General features: G+C 49.5%; 1 protein-coding gene across 6 annotated transcripts in view; it reads right to left on the reverse strand.

The window, feature by feature from the left end:
• ENOX1 (ecto-NOX disulfide-thiol exchanger 1) overlaps positions 1-4287 on the reverse strand; it is a 361993-nt gene extending 357706 nt beyond the window's left edge. For 2 of the 6 annotated variants that reach the window (XM_030036518.2, XM_030036519.2), the window contains exon 1: positions 3968-4286. The gene's annotated coding sequence lies outside the window, so the exon portion shown is untranslated. Of the gene's footprint in view, positions 1-3137; positions 3190-3967 lie in introns of those variants that run through there. The other 4 variants (XM_030036520.2, XM_030036512.2, XM_030036513.2 and 1 more) reach the window with 4 other exon arrangements.
• Between the last annotated feature and the right edge of the window lie 1870 nt (positions 4288-6157).

Consider the following 6157-nt stretch of genomic DNA (forward strand, 5'->3'; position numbering starts at 1 on the left):
TTGTTTGTACTTTTTGTTTTCTTTGCCTTCCCTCATTCTGCTGCCTGGTAAACACAGGCAGAGGCTAAGTGGGGACTGCAATTATGTAGCCATACCAAGCTTAATCTGCGGACTACCTAATTGTAAGATTCAAGGTTTGGGAGGAGTGCCATCTGAGAAAGAAACGGAGAAGAAAAATTGGAAAATGACTACTTCCTCTCAATCCATAAAGCCTTCCAAAATTCAATTAACATGTTCTAAACTAAACCATCCACACATGCTATGGCACTAAAATGCATGATTTCAAATATAGACAAGAAAGTAGCTGCTCATTGATATTTATCAGAATTACAGTATTCTCTGACCATTCCGCTTCCACCTTTTTTACTGAAGTGGCATCTGTTGTAACACTTTCGTACCTCGGTACTTGAGATGAACTGGAAAAATACCTATAGGCAATATGAATAAATTGTATATGACTGTATATTGGATCTGTTAAATAACGCTGTGAACCCCAAAGTCACTCAGAGAACGCCATTCCCACGCCTAGCACAAATGCTGTTGTTTAATAATGCATACATGATTAAGTTTGCGGTCTTCCCCACAGAAAATTTTTTTTGTGATTTTATAGTTTCCCAGATGGAAATAATACTTTCACTTTCACAGATTCACTGGCGCAACCCATAGAAAAACTACCACTGTTTTTATTTACAGTGTGACCGCTGTAAATACGGCTGGATAGCGAAGACTTGTAGGCAAAACTCTGTGAACAACTTTTTGCCACTTTCTGCTACGAAAGAAGGAAAGGTGGCAAAGAAACAAAAGCACAGAAACTCCTCTGCTGCATTGTACGTGCAACTACTCATCTGTGCCTACTCACCTCCCCTCCCTACTGCAGCTCAGCATCTCCAGCAGCCTTCTAAGTACTAACACCTGCTGGAAGGCTGAAACCCCATAGGCAGTAAGCACCGATACCGGGTCAGAGCCACAGCTTGCACTAATGGATTTTTTCAGATAGATGGCAGTGCACAAAGTGCATCTGAGATTGGTCCAGGTCGAGATGCCATTTCAATGCTCAGACACTTTAACTAAGGGAATTACTGCATTATCAAAAGCACTTTTAGAAAGATCATGGCTTAGGACCCGATCCTGTTCTGCTGTGATAGCTCTAGCTCTTTTGAAGGGGTGAACCGGGCACCGAGAACATCAACATGGCAAAGCAGCACTTAGGATTTTACTTCCCATTCCTGTGAGCAGCAAAGAATTTTTCTTTCAATACATTCTAACAAATGTAGTTTTAAAGCACAAAGCTAAAGGGTGACTAACAAGACAAAGTCCAAAAAAGATACTGCATACTGGATACAGGAGACAATAAATCTTATTTTCAAGGGTCTGTAATAGCATAGATTTAGAAATAGTCCAGCAATAAGAACAGGGTATTTCAAATTACTCTTATTGGCAAAAATTCTACAGTTACTACTTAATTTTGTGCCCTCTTCATTCTAACAGACATGGTTATTAAGCTGAGAGAGCAGAGTGAAATTTTAACCATTTAGCTGCATTTACCCCAGCAAATCCCTTTCTCACAAAAGGAAAATATTAACAAAGCAGCTGAGACAAATAGGAGCAAATCCCACTGCACAATTAGTAGTTCTGTACCTACTGCTTGGGGGTTTCAACATATAGCTATCATGATGTGGAAGCATCCACCATCGTTTTGTTTTCTGTTCGCAGTAGGGGGTTGCTAGGAAACAAAATACTATTGTCTGATTTCATGATCTATTGCCTGGTTTGCCTGGCAGTAGTCTTCTAAATCTATTACCGGATTATTTTATATTTTACAGAGAGATTAAGACTAACATTAAAACACATGCACACAGAAAGGAACAGTAAAAAATGCCTCAAAATTCAGGGGAAAGGATGTATATATATTCCAGGTCAAGGAAGACAAACTATCCTGAGGAAAAACGAACTTAAGCAGTCTGGGGATATTTATATACGCACGCACTCACACGTGTATCAGCGTTCCTCGACTGTATCTATAGTTTTGCCGACTTGTCAAAGACTTTCTTCCTTCTGAGGATACAAAACGTTCTCTTACTACTGGAGAGCTACTGTACGCTGCAAGTTCTGTAAATACCACATGCTGCAGAACGCCTGGTGCCGGCGAGCACACACACCAGAGTCATTTTTGTTCTTGGAATTCAGCTCAGGGTTGTTTCAGTGCCTTAATTTCTTTATGTAATCATTTTTTTGCACATTTGGACAGATAGATGAGTCAGAGCCAATTCCCTACTCTCCTCCTCCCCCTCCCCCCTTCGGTTGTAACATAAATAAATAAATAAATAAATAGATAGATAGATAGATAAAAGCATCAGGAAAAGAGATCTAACACTGAAAGCCACAATAGCACATTTCACATATTTTTACAGTGGCAAGTCTTTGTAAAGTGAGAGATTAAAAGAATATTAAAACCAGACAAATGTGGGTACCTATCAAGGCATCCCCACAACACGATAGGAGACCTCAGCAGCAGAAAACAATCACACTTAGAAACTGAGAGACAGATGAAGAGAGTTCAGCACAAAGCCATAGAGAAAAAGGTTTTAAGTAAAACCTGCAGAGTAGTTACTACTCTTTTATGTATATCTACAATTTCACACCATGCACAACATGCACTATTTCAAAGTCCTTTCAACTTATTTATTAACGTCTATGAATTTTATCACTCCATTTTAAATTTAAGAAAAAAATGAATGAGGCACATTGCAAAAGACATCAAAGCTTTTGACACAGTACAGCAGAACTTCCAGTGATAAAAAAAAAAAAGTAATAACATACAACATAGAAAATACACAATTCACGGGAAGGATCTGAGAGCTTCTTGTCTCTCCTGCTCAGAGATGGATTCAATCAGCCTCTAACCTTCCTTTCAGAAACAAGGAGCCCTCACCAAAAACACATTTCGAATTAAAGAACAAAAGAGTAAACCGCAAGCGAGCTTTCTTCCACCCCAGACAACAGCAAGCTACTTCCAGAGATTAGATCAAAGCGACGAGAGATGGACACGACCCACAACCAATCCCACTCCTCGCCAGGGTAGGATACGGCTATTCCCCAGCTGGTAACCCACTACAATAACATTGCTAGTTACAAACCGGTGCCCAGCAGGCTCCCCTGTCCCTCACCGGTGGCACACCGAGATCCTGTCACCTAGAGCTTCGCTGAAACCTGTTTTAAAGCGTTCACTCGAGGGAGGGGGGAGAAAGAGGAGGAGAGGGATGGGACAGTCACCTCCCGAGCTGCCACCAAAAACTGTTCTGCCAACTGCAGGGGGGCTGCCGGGGTCCTCGCAGCCGCAGCCACCTAACTCTCGGGGAGAGAGGAGGGTTTGCAAGCGGGAGGGAGCCCGGGGTCCGAACCCCGGCTGCCCTGGGCGCGCTGCCCGCCCGCCCACGCGTGTGCCCGGGGGAGGTTGCCCGGCGCGGTGGGGCTCTCCCCGGCGGGGGCGGGAGCCCCCGTCCTCCCCGCCGCTGCAGCAGCAACTGCAATTAAGAAAAAAAAAAAAAAAAAAAAAAAGAAAAAAAAAAAAAGGAAGAAAATCCAAATAAATAAATAAAAAGCCCGCTAGCGGGAATGAGGAAAATAAAAACCCACCCTGAACAGGCGGACCCTAAACAACAACAAAATCCGGGCGCCCAGGAGAGCAAACTTTCTGACTCACCGGGGAGAGCCGCTGCCCGGGGGCGTGGGGGGCGGCGGGCAGAAGCGGGGGCGACGCACGGCCCCGCCGCGCCGGGGGAGCGGAGCCGGAGCCGGGGGCTGCGGCGGGGGCCGGGGCAGCGCGTCTCTCCCTGCTCCCGCCGCCCTTCCTTCCTTCCCTGCCTCCCTCCCTGCCCGCCCCGTCCCCTCCGCAGCGCTTCCCCGGCCTCCCATCCGCCGGGAGCCGCCCGGCTCGGAGCTGCCTCAGCGGGACCGCCGTACCTACCGGCTGCCGGTGCGGGGCCGCGGAGCAGCGGGAACCTCCCGCCGCCGCCGCCCCCCCCCCTTCGGCGGCTGCCGGGTCCGGCGGCGCTGCAGCAGGCGGAGGACGCCCCGCGGCGGCGGGGAGAGCGGGGCCGGCGGTGCGGGGTGCCGGAGAGGCGGCGGCCGCCGATGAACGGGCGGCGCGGTGCCTCGGTCTCCGTGTCTGTGTGTGTGTGTGTGTGTGTGTGTGTGCGCGGCGGGGAGGGATGCTGCAAGGGACCGAGGGAAAATTCTCCCCTCCTAGCAAAGCCGCCGACAAATGGCAAGGCAGGTGTGCTAAGGGGAGGGGGAAGGCTCCCGGAGGATGAGGAGGGGGAAGGAAGGGAGGGAGGGGGATGAGGGGCGGGGAGGAGAGGAGAGGAAGGCGGGGAGCGGCACAGCCCGGCGGTGGGAGCGGCGTCCCGGGGGGAGCGGCCCCCGGGTGAAGCCCCGCCGGCTTGCCGGGGGTGGGAGCGCGTCCCGCTCCGTTTGAGGGGTGGGCAACCGGCGGTGGGGGGCAGCGGGCCCTGCGGAGCCGCGGCAGGCGGGGGGGACGGGACGCCCTACAAGCCGGGAGTGCTCCAGGCACCGCCGGCGGAGCATCCCGCCGCCAAGTTTTCCCCGCGGCCTCCCCGCAAACGCAGCCGGCCGCTGTTCGCAGCACCCCGGAGCGGCTTTGGGAGCTACACCCCATCCGACGGGACCGGCGCTTCCCCTGGAAATCCTTCCGTCAGAATTAGTTGCGTGTCTTTTAGCTGCAGAGGCTCCCACCTCCCAGTTAGCCGTGGCTTAAAACCAGCACCCCTCCGGGGGAACCCTTGCTACAGGGTCTGACTTTTTTGCTTATTCATCTCCCAGGCGGGAGACAACCCTCAAGCGTGGCGAGAGCACCTCGGCTCACCCTTCGTCCACGAAGCCGTGGGGCAGGTGGCCAAGGACACCTCTTCCCAGGACATGGCACCGGGCCCGGGGGGGCTGGCGGCAGCAAGCGCTTCCCCAAAGCCGAGCGCCGCTCCTAGAGATGCCACCGCACCCCTCGTCCGAGCAGAGGGCCAACGAAGGTTTTTGTGGCTGCACCCCGGCTCCCGCAGAAGGTGCTTGCTAATCTGAACTCTTCCTGCTATTCGAATGGGAAAAGCCTCTTCTTCTCCTGGCCTGAATTACCATGCGGGGCTGCTGTAAGCGGTCCCTTCCCTCCGTAGAGATGGTTGTGATTTAGTGCCGGAGAAAGCCTTTGTGTGCCCATTTGTAATACGTTTCAGCACACTTCTAGGTGACGATTAGTTGGTAAGTGAAAAGTGGCTGTGGCTGAAAGGTGGAAACTAACATCAGATATTAAATATTGCTCGCGGCAGCTATGATTTCTAGTGGTGGGAAGAAAACCTGATAGAAAAATCTCCTGGCCCTCTTTTTCCACGGTACTTCTTTCCCTGAAGCTGTACTGAATTACATCCACAGGTACTGGGCTAATTATATATGCTCACCAGCCCATCGGTTTGGGTTTACCAGCAAGCACACTTACGCAACAGAAGCAATTTCCACACCACTGGGCTCATCTGATTTAAACAATACTGGCTTGTGTTGCCTCTGTGTGTAGCTTTTTTTCCCTTGGCTGGCAGGGTTAGTGTCACAGCTTCAGTTTGAGAAGTGACAACAAATAGTACTGACACAAATTATACCAAGCAACACAAGGACACACGTGGAGGACGAAACACAGAAATTAATGCACTGGTTTAGGTAAGCATTAACTGCCTCTGCTGAGGAGCAGGAGCTGCTCTTGGCCCAGATGTGCAGATGTGGATTACTTCTTTCCTGACTGGTTCTTGCTTTGCTTTTTAGTGGCAACACAGATAGCTGAATAAAGGAAAAGTTGCTAGAGGCATTTCTGTTAAAGGTAGCCCTGATGAAAGTAAGACATAATTATAACTTGGGCATCCTCTTCTATATTATTTACAGTAAACCACTTCTTTTCAGTCTTTTAAAGCACAGGCCCTAAGCCTGTTCATTCTTAGCAAGCGCCTCTTAAAAAGCACGCAGGAAACTTGCAGGGAAGTTCACGCACAACTCATACTTCACCTGTAGTGTAAATCAGCTTGCCAAACCACTAGTTAAAAAAAACACTAGTTAAAAAAAATCACACAAATTCCAGTGTCTGAATATATTTAAGTTTGTT

This window comes from Aquila chrysaetos, chromosome 14 (assembly GCF_900496995.4).
Source record: "Aquila chrysaetos chrysaetos chromosome 14, bAquChr1.4, whole genome shotgun sequence".
In the NCBI taxonomy this organism is placed as follows: domain Eukaryota; kingdom Metazoa; phylum Chordata; class Aves; order Accipitriformes; family Accipitridae; genus Aquila; species Aquila chrysaetos.